This window comes from Enhydra lutris, unplaced genomic scaffold, assembly GCF_002288905.1.
Source record: "Enhydra lutris kenyoni isolate GAN:26980312 unplaced genomic scaffold, ASM228890v2 scaffoldscaffold10, whole genome shotgun sequence".
NCBI classification, from domain to species: Eukaryota; Metazoa; Chordata; class Mammalia; order Carnivora; family Mustelidae; genus Enhydra; species Enhydra lutris.
Window position 1 is genome coordinate 11,532,742 of NW_019154094.1, and position 17,125 is coordinate 11,549,866.

Sequence of the window (17,125 nt, forward strand, 5' to 3'; positions counted from 1 at the left end):
CTGTGTCAAATAAATAAATAAAATTAAAAAAAAATAAGTTTCAATAAATTAAAGAAGATTAAAACCCTATCAAGCATCTTTTCTAACCATGATGGTATGACACTAGAAATCAATTACAAGAAAAGTCTGGAAGGGTGCCTGGGTGGCTCAGCTGGTTAAATGACTGCCTTCGGCTCAAGTCCTGATCCTGGAGTCCCAGGATCGAATCCCACGTTGGGCTCCCTGCTCAGCGGGGGGCCTGCTTCTCCCCCTGACCTTTCCCCTCTCATGTTCTTTCTCTCTCAAATAAATAAATAAATCTTAAAAAGATTTTTTTCCTTGTCTGGTAGAAAGACAAACATCAAGACTAAATAACAGGCTACTAAACAACCAATAGGTCAATGAAGAAATAAAAGAGGAAATTAAAAAAAAACAAACCCAGAGACGAATGAAAACGGACACAGAATGGTTCAAAATCTTTGAAGCAAAAGCAGTTCTAAGAGGGAAGTTCATAGCAATACAGTCCTACCTCAAGAAACAAGAAAAAAAATCTCAATCAATCTAACTAGAAAAAGAAGAAACCCAAAGTCAATAGAAGGAAGGAATTGATAAATATCAGAGCAGAAATAAAATAAAGCCTTGAAAGAATAGAAAAGATCAATGAAACTAGGAGCTGGTTCTTCAAAAAGATAAAATTGATAAACCTTTAGCCAGATTCATCAAGAAAAAAGCAAACAAAATCACAAATGAAAGAGAAATTTCAACCAACACCACAGAATACAAAGGATTATGAGGCTACTATGAAAAATCACACACCAGCAAACTGAAACACCTAGACGTGGATAAGTTCCTAGAAACATACAATCTTGCAAGACTGACTCAGGAAGAAATAAAAAGTCTGAACAGACCTATTACCAGTAATGAAATTGAATCAGTAATGACAAAACTCTCAACAAACAAAAGTCCAGGAGCAGATATTTTCACAGGTGAATTCTAACCTGAAGAGTCAATACCTATCCTTCTCAAACTATTCCAAAAAACAGAAGAGAAAGGAATGCTTCCAGATTCATTCTATGAAGCCAGCATTACCCTGATACCAAAACCAGACAAAGATACTATAAGAAGATTATAGATCAATATCCCTGATGAACATAGATGCAAAAATCCTCAACAAAATATTAGCAAACAATATACTAAAAGGATCATTCACCATAATCAAGTGGGATATATCCCAGGGATGTAAGGCTAGTTCAATATTTACAAATCAGTTAACCTGAAACACCATATTAACAAAATGAAGGATAAAAATCATATGATCATCTCAAAAGATGCAGAAAAAAATTTAACAAAACTCAACATCTATTCATGATGAAAAAAACAAAACTCAACAAAGTGGGTAGAGAGGGAACTTACCTTAAGATAATAATGGCTGTATATGAGGCACCTACAGCTAACATCATATCAATGGTGAAAAGCTGAACGCTTTCCCTCTAGGATGAGAAACAAGAGAAAGACGTCCACTCTTAACCACTTTTACTAAACATAGTACCGACTTAACTAATAAACCACCTCTCTCTCTGCCTGCCTCTCTGCCTACTTGTGATTTCTGTCTGTCAAATAAATAAAATCTTTAAAGAAAAAGAAAACATGTTTAAAAGTAAAAAAAAAAAAAAAAAAACCACCAAAATTTGGTTCTTTAAAACAATAAGATAATAAACCTCCGCCCAAAGAAAAGAGATGTGACACAAATTACCAACACTGGCAATGACAGAGGAGGAATCACTTGCTACCTAGTCTACAGACAACTAAAAGACAATAAAAGGATGACGTGGAAATTTTGTGCCAAAAAAATGTGATAACTGAAAGACAGATTCTCAGAGCTGACTCAAGAACTATATTACCTAAATAGCTATACATATCTATTAAAGAGACTGAATTCATTATCTAAACTCTTCTCACAGAGAAAACTTCAGACTTCAGGGGCGCCTGGGTGGCTCAGTGGGTTAAGCCGCTGCCTTCGGCTCAGGTCATGATCCCAGGGTCCTGGGATCGAGTCCCACATCGGGCTCTCTGCTCGGCAGGGAGCCTGCTTCCCTCTCTCTCTCTCTGCCTTCCTGCCTCTCTGTCTACTTGTGATCTCTCTCTGTCAAATAAATAAATAAAATCTTAAAAAAAAAAAAAGAAAACTTTAGACTTCATTGGTAAAATCTAAGAAACATCCAAGATGGAATAATACCAATTCTATAGAAAACAGAAGAATAGAGAGCAGTCTCCCACTTATTCTTAGAACACCAGCATTAACCTGTTACCAAAACCAAACACATCACAAGAAGATGACAGACCAACATCCATCATGAACAGAGATGCAAATATCCTTAACAAAATTTCAGCAAATCAGATCCAGCAACATACACCGTAACCATCCAGAGTTTAACCCAGTGATGTGAAGTTGTCTCAACAGGAGAAAATTAATCAATGTATTCCATCATATTAAGAAACCAAAAGAGAAAAACCATGTGATCATCTTACTGCAGAAAGTGTTTGGTGATATTCCATATTCCGTCCATAAAGTCTCTGTGTACTCAAAGAATGAAAGAGAACTTCCTGATAAGGAACAGCTGTGAGATACCTACAGCTAGCTTCGTACTAAACAGTGAAAGGACAAAAGCTTTCCCCCTGAGATCAGGAACAAGGCAAGGATATTCACTCTCACCACTGTTTATTCAACACTGTGTGAAGGTTCTAACCAGCATTTTTTTAAAAAAGATTTTACTTATTTATTTGACACACAGAGAGATCACAAGTAGGCAGAGAGACAGGCAGAGAGAGGAGGAAGCAGGCTCCCCGCTGAGCAGAGAGCCCGATGTGGGGCTCGATCCCAGGACCCTGAGATCATGACCTGAGCCGAAGGCAGAGGCTTTAACCCACTGAGCCACCCAGGTGCCCTCTAACCAGCATTTTAAGGTTAATTAATTACTATAAAAGTAAAAGGCATACAGATTAGAAAGAATTAGAAATGTCCTTTTTTACAGATAACATGATCATCTACATAGAAATCCCCAAGGAATTTACAAAGGTGACTGGAATTAATAAGTGAATTTAGCAAGGTCACAGGATACAAGGTCTACATACAAAAACAACTGTATTTTTATATACTATTAACGAATGACAGTTTAAATGTAAAAAGCGGGGGCGCCTGGGTGGCTCAGTTGTTAAGCCTCTGCCTTCAGCTCAAGTTATGATCCCAGGGTCCTGGGATCGAGCCCCACATCAGGCTCCCTACTCGGCGGGAAGCCTGCTTCTCCCTCTCCTGCTCCCCCTGCTTGTGTTCCCTCTCTGTCTCTCTCTCTCTGTCAGATAAATAAATAAAAATCTTTAAAAATAAATAAATAAAATAAAATAAATGTAAAAAGTGTATTAAAGACTGAGTTTATTTTTGATGCTTGATCACTGACAGCTTTAAGCTCCATGCCTCTCCCTTGCCCTGTATCTGAGCAAGCAAGTCCGAAAGCCCTGCCATTCCTGTGCTGTGGGGGCGGGGAGGGGGCCTTTCAAATCTGACAACTCTAGCCCACCTCGGTTCCACACCCACACCATAGTAAAAACCAGAGCCATCTAGCTTTCCCTTCACTCAGGCTATCCCAGACCAACTTGGGTTTGTCTGCACTGCTCTCCCCCAGAAAACCCCATTATGGAAAAGTAAGGCTTTTCAGAGAGCCACTTGATATATGTGTGGTGTCCTCAGTCTCCAATTTCCAACACATTCTGGGTGGTGGTAGGGCACGGTTGATCCCATCTGCGCGGGGTAACGACAAAACAAAACAATACCATTTACAAGAGCACCAAGAAATATGAAATACTTAGGAGCAGATGTAACAAAATACGTGCAAGACTTATACAATGAAAACTACAACATGGTTGATAAAAAGTAAAGATAACCTAAATAAACAGAAAGAGACAGCATGAACAGTGAGACCTGAGGTTGCTATGATGTCAATACTCTCGAAACTGATTTATAGATAAGATGTAATGCCAATCAAATATCGGGATTTTTTTTTCGAGAAATTGACATGCTGACTCCCACATGTATATGGAAAATCAAGGCCACAGAAAGTTGTGGCAGGGTCATACAAAGAAATGTATGAAACTCACATCAACACAAATGAATCTTGGAAATATATTCAACTATAAAAAGCAAACTATGCACGGTAGGACCTAAAGAAAACCTTTACATAAATACAGTTTTTTTTTTAAGATTTTATTTATTTATTTGCCAGAGAGAGAGAGAAATCACAAACAGCCAGAGAGGCAGGCAGCGAAGGGGGTGGGGGGAAGCAGGCTCCCCGCTGAGCAGAGAGCCCCACGTGGGGCTCGATCCCAGGAGCCTGAGGTCATGACCTGAGCCGAAGGCAGAGGCTTAACCCCCTGAGCCACCCAGGCGCCCCTATAAATACGGTTTTAAAACGTGTAATTCATACGTGTACCCAATACCAGAGCCCCCAAATATCTGAAGCAAACACTAACGGATCTGAAGGGAGTAATAGACAATTCTACCATAGTAAGGGGCAATTTTTGTATTTGGATTTCAATGACACACAGGATACCCAGATAGAGCAACAGGCAGTGGCCGACTTGATTAACACTATAACCCCACTGGACCTAGGACACTCCACCGAACAACAGCAGGTCAGACGTTCTTCTCAAGTACTCACGGAACCTTCTTCCAGGACAGACATATAATAGGCCACAAATCTTAAAAATTTAAAAAGACTGAAATCACACAAAGTATCTTTTCTAATCATAATGGAATGAAAATAGAAATCAACATCCAAAGGAAAACTAGAAAATTCACAAATATGTGGAAATTAAACAACACTCTTAAACAACCAATTTGTCGAAGAAGAAATCGCGACGGATATTAGAGACCAATGAGGAAAACAACACATGGAAACTTATAAGATGGAACAAAAGCGGCACGAAGAGGGAAATTTTTAGTTGCAAATGCATATGTTAAAAAAGAAGAAAGTTCTCAAAAAAAGAAAACCCAAAAAACCCTAACTTTACATCTTAAGGTACTAGAAAAAGAAGAGCAAAGTAAGCCCAAAGTTATCAGAAGGAAGGAAATAATAGATTAGAACAGAGATAAATGAAATAAGGCACGAAAAAACAACAGAGAAAATCAAGCCAAAAGTTGTTCTTCAAACTAAGGAAACAAAATAACAAAGGACAAGCCTTTAAGTCCACTGGATAAGAAAAAAGAGAGAAGACTCCAATTAGTAAAATTAGCAATGAAAGCAGGGACATGGCTACTGTTTTACAGAAATAAAAAGGACCATAAGAGCACTAGGAATATCTATGCCAACAAACTAGATAACCTAGACGAAAATTCCAAACAAACTCCCAGAAATACAGCATCTCCCCAAACTGAGTTATAAAGAAACAGAAAATATGAATGCATTTAGAATTAGGATGTCTGAACTAAAATTTAAAGACAGGAAAAGAATGAGTGCTGACAAAGATGTAGAGAAATTCGAACTCCTGGGCACTGTTGGCTGGAGCATAAAATGGTACAGCCACTGCGGAAAAAAACAAAAAAAAACAGTTTGACGGTTCCTCAAAAAGTTAAACATAGAATTACCATACGATCTGGCAGTTCCACTCCCAGATATACATCCAAAAGAACTAACAGCAGGGTCTCAGATATTGGCGATATTCCATATTCCGTCCATAAAATCTGTGTGTGCACTTGCACTGCAGTGTTTCTAGCAGAATCATTCACAGCAGGAGAAAGGGAGGAACAAGGCAAGCGGCAGGCAAGAGGTGACTGTAGCAACAAGGTGCGGGAGATCCGTGAAACAGAGTATTACTCAGCCTTCAATAGGAACAGAATCCTAATACGTGCTATGACATGGACGAATCTTTTTTTTTTTTTAAGATTTTATTATTGATTTGAGAGAGCGTGCGCACGAGAGAAGGGAGGGGCAGAGGGAGAAGCGGACCCCCGAGCTGAGCAGGGAGCTGGACATGGGACTCGATCCTGGGACTCCAGGAGCATGACCTGAGCTGAGGGGGCAGTCACTTAACCAACAGAGCCAACCAGGAGCCCCAACATGGATGAATCTTGAAAACCGTATGTGAAGTGAAATCAGTCAGACATAAAAAGACGGCTGCTGTGTGGTTCCGCTTATATGAGAGAAATTCAAAGAGACAGAAAGGAGATTCGAGGTGACCAGAGGTTGGGAGAGAGGAAATGGCGAGTCACAGGCATGCCTCTCAGATAGGGCAGGTTTGGTTCCAGATCGACACAATAAAGCAAATTTCACAATAAAGTGAGTCAAATGAAGCTTTCAGTTTCCCAGTGAGTGTTAAAGTGCTGTTCAGGGCAACTGGGTGGCTCAGTAGTTAAGCCTCTGCCTTCGGCTCGGGTCATGATTTCAGGGTCCTGGGATGGAGCCCCGCATCGGGCTCTCTGCTCAGCGGGAAGCCTGCTTCTCCCTCTCTCACTCCCCCTGCTTGTGTTCCCTCTCTCGCTGTGTCTCTCTCTGTCAAATAAATAAATAAAATCTTTAAAAAAAAAAAGTGCTATTCACCCTGTACTATAGTCTGTGAAGTATGTAATAGCATTATGCTTTTAAAAAACCAATGTATACACCTTAATTTAAAAATATTTTTTTAACTAAAAAATGCTAACCATCATCTGAGTTTACGAAGAGTCATACTCTCTGGGCTGGCGGAGGGCCCTGCCTCCACGTTGACAGCTGCTGACCGCTCAGGGCGGTGGTTCCTCAAGGCTGGGGTGGCTGTGGCGATTTCTTAAGTAGGACAAGAGAGAAGTTTGCCGTACTGAGTGACTCTCGTTTTCACAAATGGTTTCCCCGTAGCACGCAACGTGTCTGATGGCATTTCACCCACGGTAGAACCTCTCCGAAAACTGGAGTCAATCTTCTCACATCCCACTGCTGCTTATCAACTAAGTGTACGTGATATTCTAAGTCCTTTGTTGTCATTTCAAAAATCATGGCACCCTCACCCGGAAGGGAATCCAGCTCAAGAAACCACTTTCTTTGCTCACCCCTGAGAGGCAACTCCTCATCCATTCAAGGTTTTTTGTTTTGTTTTGTTTTTTATTTGACAGAGAGAGACACAGCGAGAGAAGGAACAAAAGCAGAGGGAGAGGGAGAAGCAGGCTCCCCGCTGAGCAGGGAACCCGATGTGGGGCTCGATCCCAGGACCCTGAGATCATGACCTGAGCCGAAGGCAGAGGCTTAACCCACTGAGCCACCCAGGCGTCCCTCATCTGTTCAAGTTTAGTCGTGAGAGGGCTGCAATGCTGTGCCATCTCCAGGCTCCACTTCTAACTCTGGTTCTCTTGCTGTTTCCACTATGTCTCAAGTTACTTCCTCCACAGAAGTCTCGAGGCCCTCAAAGTCTTCCGTGAGGGCAGGAATCCGCTTCTTCCAAACTCCTACTCAAGAGTTGATATTTTGACCTCCTCTCACGCATCACACATGTTCTTCATGGCATCTAGACGGTGAATTCTTTCCAGAGGACTTTTTAATTGACTTTGCCCAGATCCATCAGGGGAATCATTGTCTCCGGCAGCTTCCAACTTAGGAAGCATAGTTCTTAAATAATAAGACTCAACCGTTGAAACTGCTCCACGAACCAGGGGCTGAAGAACGGACATCGTGTTGGTGGACAGCAAAACGACATGAATCTTGTTGTGTGTCTCCGTGAGAACTCCCGGGCGACCGGGCGCTTTGTCAGTGAGCAGCCATGTTTTGAGAAGAATCTTCCTTTTCTGAGCACTAGGGTCTCAACGTGGGCTTAAAATATTCAGTAAACCATGTCGTAAACAGAGGAGCGGACATCCAGGTTTTGCTGTTCCCTTCCAGGGCACAGACAAGCATTATTCTTCGGGGCCCTGGGACTTTCCAAAGGGAAAATGAGCATCAGCTTCACCTTCGAGTGCCCGGTTCATTCACCACTAAAAAGAGAGTCGGCTTGTCCTTTGAAGCTTAGAAGCCAGGCATTGACTTCTCTTCTCCAGCCACGAAAGCCCCAGATGGCATCTTCTCCCAACAGGAGGCTGTTACATCTACACCGAAACCATGTTGTTGAGTGTCGCCGCCTTCGTGAATTAGCTGAGCTGGGCCTTCCGGATAATTTGCTGCTGTTTCTCCGTCAGCACCTGCTGCTTCTTGTACTTTCACGTTCTTCCCTTCTGCCTTGTGAACCCACCTCGGCAAGCTTCAGACCGTTCTCCTGCAGCCTGCCCGCCTGGCTCAGCCTTCACAGCACGGAAGAGAGTGTGGGCCTTGCTCTGCCTTAGGCTTTGGCTTAAGGGAATGTGATGGCTGCTTTGATCTCCTCTCCAGGGCCCTCAGACCTTCTCCATCGCAGCGATAAGGCTGTGTCGCTTTCTTAGCACTTGCGTGTTCACCGAAGAAGCACTTCTAATATATGGTTTTTTTAAAAGATTTTATTTATTTACTTGACAGAGATCAGAAGCAGGCACAGAGGCAGGCAGAGGGAGAGGAAGCAGGCTCCCCGATGAGCAGAGAGCCCGATGCGGGACTCGATCTCAGGACCTTGAGACCATGACCTGAGCCGAAGGCACAGGCTTTAACCCACTGAGCCACCCAGGTGCCCCGAAGGAGCACTTTTTTTCTTTTTTTTTTTAAGATTTTATTCATTTATTTGTCAGAGAGAGAGAGAGAGAGAGAGGGAGAGATCACAAGTAGGCAGAGAGGCAGGCAGAGGCAGAGGGAGAAGCAGGCTCCCTGCCGAGCAAGGAGCCCAATATGGGACTCGATCCCAGGATGCTGGGATCATGACCTGAGCCGAAGGCAGCCGCTTAACCCACTGAGCCACCCAGGCGTCCCCCGAAGGAGCACTTTTAATCTCCCCCAAGCACTTCCTCTGCGCTCACAACGTGGCTGGCAGTTTGGCTCACGGCCCAGCTTCCGGGCCGCCTCAGCTCCATCCTTCCTGGCTTTTGACTTAAACTGAGGAGAGACGTGGATCTCTTCCTTTCAGAGGCCATTGGGGGGTTATGAATTGGCCTGAGTTCCCTAGTGTTTGTCTCAGGGAACGGGAAGAGCCAAGGAGAGAGTGGGAGAAGGGGAACGGCGGGCAGCTGGGGCAGTCAGGCCACGCCACGTTCACGGGCAGAGTTCACGGCCTCACAGCGCGGCTCACGGCAATCCAAGACGAAGACAAGAGCACGTCGGAAAGCCTGGGCCACAGATCAGCGTAAGGGACATGGAAGTTGGGAATCCTGCAGGAATTAGCAAACAGTGACACAGAGACATGCGGCGAGCAGATGCTGTTGGAAAAAGGGCGTCAAAAGACGTCGCCTGCCGTGGGGTTTTGCCGCAAACTTCCATTTGTGAGAACCGGACCTGCGAAGCACCATAATTAGAGCAAAGCCCGTACTGTTTGGCGGGTACAGAACCTCCGTTTGAGGTGCTGGAACATTCTGGGAATGGACAGCAGTGATGGTTGCACAGCATTAATGTACTTAATGTCACTGAACTATACACTTACAAATGGTTAAACCGGTCATATGTGTTACGTATATTTTGTCATAATAAAAAAAAAAAAAAGAAACTGCAAAAAACTCTCCCGTATCACATACAGTATAATTCTGGGTGTTGCTGAGGGACGCACACCTGTGACTGAGGAAAGTATAATGAATTCCAGGATCCTGCCCCAGGTGTCCTCCCTTGCACCTGCCTCGTTCTGTGTCTTGATCCAGGCCACAGCTCCACTGAAGGTTGGAAATACATGAGAACAGAGGTCGACAGGATTAGGAAGCAATGCGGCGCCTTTACCAGGAGGAACCGAGCCTACTGTGGAGAAGTGAAGACAGGGCCCTTATTCATGGGGTGACAGCAGGTCACTTACTCTCCTGGACCCCCGTCACTCCAAACCCCATCTCCTACCACAGCTCTGCCTCCAACACCCCCTCCATGTGCTCCCCCACGGAGGAACCTTCCACTGCTCTCAAAGCTCTGGGTCTGACCTTCAACTCAGCACGCATCTCTCCAGCCTCTGGGCAGGGGCAGACTGAACTGGGATCTATCTGGTCCCCACCTCTGTTGAAATTGGGAAAGTCCCTTGGGCACCTCTGCCTCCCACCCCCGCCTCCTCCAAGAATCCCTGGCCCAGACTTTGCTGAATAATGGGGACAGGAAAGTGCAACGCACTCTCACTTCCCCTTCTCAGGATGCATGTGGTCCAGCTCTCTGCCCCATGGCCAGGGATGGGGTGGGCTGGGCTTTCCTCTCTTCTCCGGGCAGACAGGCTTGGTGCCCAGGCCCCCGGCCGCTCCTACCCCAGAGCAACATGTCCTGGTTCCTGAGACCCATCTGAGGGGGCTGGCTCCCTCCCCTCAGAGGGCAGGTCGGGTCTGGGGGCGCAGAGGAGACACAGCTCCTGGCTCACGGTGTTGGAAGTGACAGGTCCTCCAACACACTCACTGTGTGCAAGAGAATAAGGGGGTGGTGGGAATGGAGTCGCAGAGGGAGGGCTCACTACCCAAAGGGAACTCCTTAGGGACAGGGACCCCCTCATCCCTAGTGCAGTGCCCTCAGGCTTCCAGACCAGGTGGGTGGACAGACGGACCCACAAGGGGCAGCAGTCACAGGGAAGTAGCCCTTCCTACTTTGCTACCCGGGTAGGGGAGGAGCTCCCTGGTATTGGCCGTGTGGAGAGTGAGGGGTGGGGTGGAGGTAAGGAACCAGAGAAAGCCAAGATAGCACATGTGTCCATTTGAGGAAGGGGCAGGGGAGAGTGTGTGTGTGTGTGTGTGTGTGTGTGTGTGTGCGCGCGCGCGCAGTGGGGGGTGGGTGTGGAGTCCTACCACAGGTCGGTGGCATCTAAGGCTTCCTTCGGAGTCTGGGGGCCTACACCCCTGACCTGCCCTGTTTCCTGGGACAAAACCCTGGCTCTGTTTAGGGCCCTCCCTGTCCACTCCTGGGCTCCGAGCAGGAGAGGAAATGGCAAGCGGAGACTTCCATCTGTTCTGCCTCCCAGTCCAGGGGAGAAGACCCGGAGCACAGGGCGGTCACACTGAGCCAGCCCCTCCATTGGGCCCGTCAGCCTGGGGCTGGCCACCGGGTCCCTGTGGCACTTCTGCCGGCAAAACGAGGCCCTGGTCTGTTCAGGCCCCCACCCCCAGCCTGTGACGGCCACAGCAGACGGGCCGAGCGCAGAGACAACACTCAGTGAGGGGGGCAGCGAATGCAGGAGCCAGCCCCCCTGTGAAGCCTCACTAGAGGCCTTCGTCACCGTCGTACTTGGTGCCAACTAACAACTCTCATTTCAAGTTCTAAAACCAGCCGGTGGCTGTGTGTGTTGAATAACTTGCCAAATTTCACCGTCAGAATTTCTTGCAGAACAACAAATTTCCATGTAATTTTGAGCTCGTGACCATCTGTCTGGCAAGTTAATAATAATAATAATAATTATTATTATTATATAATTCTGGTGGCGTCAAACTGCCACAGAAGTGTGCCCAGAGTAAAATGCTTACCTGGCACCTCAGGAGTGCCCACACTGGGGACACAGTCTATCTCCAAAGTCACACTGCTGGAGAACCAACCAAACTTTCTGAAACAACACTTCTAATGGGTTCTTCACGATTTCCTAACATGCACGTGTGTATGTGTGCGTGTGTGTGTGTGTGTGTGTGTGTGTCCATTCCAGCCTCTGGCCTGTGCAGTGTACTGGGCTAGGACCAGGCTCCTTGGGCCACCGAAGTCCTGGTTTTCGTTGGTAACCCAGGAAGAGATGACCATTCTGGGGAGGGAGCAAGCAGTCCCAGGCTACTCCGGCCTTCGAGAAGCTCCACGAGGGCAAGGCCAATGACAGTGAATCTGCTTTGGGCACAGGAACGGAGTGTGCAAACCTTTCCGGAAGGGAATGGACACATCTGGGCTTTAAAGGGCCACCTTTCATCTCCACGATCTCACTTCTTAGAATTTAACCAGAAGAGAAGTCTTCACGACTACAAAAAGGCAAGCAGAAGAGGTCTGACCCGAGCGGTTTCCGCCGGCAAGCAATGATAAAATCTAAGTGTCGGGGCGCCTGGGTGGCTCAGTGGGTTAAAGCCTCTGCCTTCAGCTCAGGTCGTGATCCCAGGGTCCTGGGATCGAGCCCCACATCGGGCTCTCTGCTCAGCAGGAGCCTGCTTCCCTTCCTCTCTCTCTTCCTGCCTCTCTGCCTGCCTCTGATCTCTGTCAAATTAATAAATTAGAAAAAAACAAAAAACCTAACCATCTACCAAGAGGGGATGGCAGAGTGAAAGAATGGGCCCAGCCACATGAAAGGACCTGTTAAGCTTTTAAACAGTGACCGTGTAGACACAGCCTGAGCAGACCCGAGCACGAAGCTCGGCTCCTAGTGACCGTGGAGGCCCTTAGTGCCCCAAGGGAGGCACTGTCCCTGGAGGTACCGCCTTCACACCTGGCTCTGTGCCCTCAGATGCCAGAAGGTGACAGCAGTCACCCCACATCTGGGGGGTCCCCCATCCGATCAGGAGAGACCCACACCGACGAAATCCCCTTGCCTAAAAACTCAAACCTGAATCTGCTCACATTTCTGGATCCACCCACCAATTCAGAAGAAAGTCAGAGGAGCACCGAAAAGGCCACCTAGAAACCCGGTCAGGGGAATGCCATACATCTCTTCAAGAACAGATTCCAGCGAAAAATAAATGAGACGGGGAGAGGAGCGAAGAAATCTCAAGACTAACTCGTGATCTTACTTAGATCCTGGGAACGTGAACACCGGCTGGATTTTTGAGGAGGGTAAGAAAATCCCTGCTTGTCGGATGGGACACTAGCCCGGTGTCCCACTGACATGGTTATGGCGTCTGAAACCCACCTCCCACCTACATACGACCGGATGCAGGAGAGCTGGCCCACACGCTGCTGCCGATGGTCTGGGGGAGATAAGCACAGAATCGGAAGTCAGAGCTGAAAAACCTACAGCAATTTCCCACAGTGACTTTGTCTGTGGGGTCCCCTCGTATAATGATGGGCTTTCTGAAAAGGAAAGGAGCTGCTGGCCAAGGTCCTTGGATTCCAGCCCCAAGGCGGTCACTGCTCGTGGCTTATATAGCCCCTCTGGATCTCAGTTTTCCCATCTGTAAAATGGGAACAGAGCCACGTCTTTCTTAGGTTTGCTGAGAGAGCAAAAGTTAGTAAGAGCCAAAAAACACCCTTCAAAAAATGAAAAGTGCCAAACCAAAGCACACGGCGACTTTGTCACAACCCCAGGGTGGCCAGGGTCCTGTCCTCGCCCTGCTCCCCACATAGCCCCACTCGCCCTGCTTCCTCCTCTGTCAGGTGCCAGCAGGGCCAATAATAATACCACTGATAATAGATTAACTCACGTATCACCGGTCAAAACATAGATCATCAACCTGCTCTGTGCACCCGGAGTCTCCAGTAAACCTCCTGAGAGCACCCCATGGACGGATGGGGCTTGGGGAGAACAGCGGTCCCTGCCCCCGTGTCCCGACGAGCTTCAGGCTGGAGTGTGACAACACAGGCCAGCACCGTGCAGGTGCACATGGGCTGGGACCTCACGGGCCTTCCTCCTGGGACAGGCCCGAGTCCTAGTGCACTGTTCTGGGCCTGCCCCTCCTCATAGCAGCAGAGCAGGTCATCTCTGCTGTGCGGCCCTGTGGGGAACAGTGGGGTGCGGTGCAGGCCTTTCGTGTGGCTTCCCGTTGGCTCAAAGCAGCCTTTGACCCTGCAAAGCTCAACCAGGCAGAACAGAGGGGTCGGAGGGCTACAGAGGGCAGGGGTGCGCCCAACGGCCACATGTCCCAGCTCAGGTGGGCCGCCGAGGCCCTGGGAAGCTGCCAGAAACTGCTTGCTCTTCAAGAGACAATGAGTCCACTGTTGACTGGCCGGGGCCTTGATTAATATTTGCAAAAGGAGCACAGTGGAAAATTCCATCTGGGTGGAGGCGGGCCACAGGGCATGTCAACAACCTCAACGGCCTTGTTCTCACAGGGATGGATGAGCCTGAGAAAACAAAGGCCTGACAGAGGTGACAGGACCTGAGGCTGTCAGGGCACTTGGGTCCAGAGGAATTCCTTTACTTGGGTCCCAAAGGCACTAATTTGGTTTTTTGTCCTGCCTTCCCTGACCCCAAATTTACACGGCATCCCGAACCCTTCAACTTTCTTCCTATCTCCTCCGAGTCTCCAACAGCCCTGCCCGGCCCGGAGAGGAGATGTGTCCGCCCCAGGTCACAGACGGGGAAACTGGGGCTCCATGGGCAGCAGCTAGCAGCTGGTGCACAGCATAGCCAGGCAAGCCCTGGAGTCCCAGCCACCAGCGGCGTCCCAGAGCCTGTCCTGGGAAGTCTGGGGTCAGGACCCCCAGGCACTAGCGGCAGTCTTGCGGGCTCCGGGAGGGGCCCTGACCATCACCCCGCCAGAGGAGGAGGAAGAGGAGAAAAAGGAAGAAGCCCAGAGCAGCTCTCCTGGGTAGCCAGGTTCGTAAGCACCACCTGGGGGGAAGGGGTGCATCCACGGGGCCTCCTAAATCCCCAGCACTGAGGCCCTTTGACAAACCCAAAACAGGCAGAATTCCTGACTGAAGGGCCCGGGCCCGAGGACCTCCAAGGTTCCTTCCCTCCCAGGCTCGGCTCACCTCTCCAGCGGACGGCACTTCACTCTATTCTCTGCCCCATGGTACAGGAAAGGAAACTGAGGCTCTGGGAAGAGCAGTGACTTGCCACAGGTCACAGAGAGAAAGGGGACATGGAGACCACTGGGGATTCAGTGGCCCTGCCTCCGGTTTATAAAACCCCCGCGTGGGGCGCCTGGGTGGCTCAGTCGTTAAGCGTCTGTCTGCCTTCTGCTCAGGTCAGGATCCCAGGGTTCTGGGATCGAGCCCCGTCTCAGGCTCCTTGCTCAGCTGGAAGCCTGCTTCTCCCTCTCCCACTCCCCCTGCTTGTGTTCCCTCTCTCGCTATCTCTCTGTCAAATAAATAAATAAAAATAAAATAAAGCCACCGCGTTATTGGACCTTTGTAGCCAAACAAATGGTGCCCCTTTCAGCAGGGTCCTCAAAGGCTGCATGCTTGATCCACAAGGACCTCTCACAGGGGACACTTTTTGGAATGACCTTCCAAGCCAGTGTGGACCCCCGGCCCTCGCCCAAGAAAACAGGCAGCCATAACTTGCTTGCCCACAGGGAACACCAGCTGTGGCTGCGGGGCCTTCCTCTCCACACCTCACCCCGCAGTCCTGTGTGCAGAGCCGGCCGTGGGCATCCGCACCAACCAGGAGCCCCAGAGGGTCAGGGTGGTGTCGGCACCGTGCCCCCAGACCTCCTCCCCCAGGGCCCCTCCATCCAACCCCTCCACCCCATGCTCTGTGACCTCCACACCAAACTCACCTCCCCCCTTCAGCCACCAGCTCCTTCCCCTGTACAAGGAACCCCCACTTCTTCTTTTCTTAAAACCACCCCTACCCCACTCCCGTCTCTGAACCCTCTTTCTCCCCTTCTTGCCAAAGCCACCCCTGATAGCCAGTGATGTAAGTGATGTAAGTCAGGCCAACCCTGACCATTTGATCCAGGGGGACTGCTCCCTCACCCCTGGATTTGCTCCCCCCATATATGTCTGGCTCATAAACCCTACCTCCCGGTTTCATCTCTCTAACCCTGCTTGTCCCCGAAACCCTCGCACTCAGCCCCGCCTTCCCACAGCAAGGCTTGCTGGGGCACACAGCTGTATACAGCTGGCGCAGCTCAGAACTGAGCCCATGACACTCAGCTGTTCACCGAGGGAATATGTACCTTCTTTCTGGTCTCGGGAGGGGCAGGCCCCCTCTGCCCTGCACAGCCACCCAGGTGGCCTTTATAAGGCTTAAAACTGTCCCCCCACTAAAACTCTGCTGTTGCTCCTTGGCACCACGGGACAAAGTTCACGATCTCCACCTGGCCTGTGAGGCTGTCTCCAACAGCAATTTCCCTGCAGGGCGGGAACATATGCCCTTGAACGTGCGCTCATCTCACTCTTTTTTGGCCCGAGAGTGCCCATCTGCCAGCAACTGTGTGTCATTCACCTTTGCACCCCAGGACTGGCACCCTACTGGTGTTTGCTGAGAAGACAGATAATTATCAGGGCTGGAAATGGTCTCAGGGACCACAGGGTTCAAACCAATTCGGAGAGGTTGAGTAAGGGGCCCGAGGGTGAGGCAGCCCCAGGGGTCCCCTCGGAATCTGAGGGCGGGCCCGGGATTTGCATTTAAGGCGTCTCGGAGACTCCTGGGCGCAGTGAAACCCGTGTGGCGCGGCTGCAAGCCCACAGCAGCCCCGACTTCCGCCTTCCGAGACCCAAGAGTTCGTGTCATACCTCGTTTTGTGGAAATAAACACACACCAGAGAAGCTGGGGGTGGGGGAGGGGGATTTCGATCACCCGAACAACATACAACTTAGTTCCGGCGAAGAACTAGTTCCCCAAAGAACTCCACGAGGCTTCGGATGCCCGCGTCCCCGCCCCACCCCCCACCCCCCGCCAGCCTTTTGGTTTCGGGGGCTGGGCCTCTGCGTAAAGTGGGGCTCCAGCCTCGGCGGCCAGCCCGGCTCTTCCCGACTCCCCCGCTCCCCGGCCCGAGGCCGCCCGGGGCTCCGGGACTGCGGTCAGGCCAGAGGGCGGGCGGCCGGGGGGTCGGAGGGTCGGGTCATGTCCCCCCGCTACTTACCCTCGGCGGCCGGAACAGGGGGCTGCGGCGGAGCGGGCGGCAGCGAACCGGCCCCGGGCCCCGCTCCCCTCTAACTGGCGGCCTGCAGGGGAGCCGCGGGCGGGCGGGCTGTTCGATTCGGGCCCGCCCGAGGGCGCGTGTGCAATCGCGCACCTAGCTCAGTGCTCGCACGTGCGCGGGGCCCGGGGAGCGCCGCGCCGGCTGGTGCTGGGCCCGTCAGGTGCCCCGCGGCGCTGGGACGCGGCCCATCCCGGCGAGCTCCCGCAGGCCTGGGCGGTCCTGCGTTCCCCACCCAGGGAGGGGTCCGCCCTCGGCCCCAAGCGTCGGGCCGGGGCGGCGCTGTGGGAGGCGGGGCCCCCGAGGGGTGGCCCGGGGCGCCGAGATAAGAGCGCGGCCGCCTGGAGGCTGGGC

At 49.9% G+C, this 17,125-nt stretch overlaps 1 protein-coding gene across 3 annotated transcripts in view; it reads right to left on the bottom strand.

Moving 5' to 3' along the window:
- Positions 1–17,103, bottom strand: part of LOC111143739 (choline dehydrogenase) — a 32,663-nt gene extending 15,560 nt beyond the window's left edge. For all 3 annotated transcript variants that reach the window (XM_022497565.1, XM_022497564.1, XM_022497563.1), the window contains exon 1: positions 16,715–17,103. The gene's annotated coding sequence lies outside the window, so the exon portion shown is untranslated. The remainder of the gene's footprint in view (positions 1–16,714) is intronic.
- Positions 17,104–17,125: the final 22 nt, after the last annotated feature.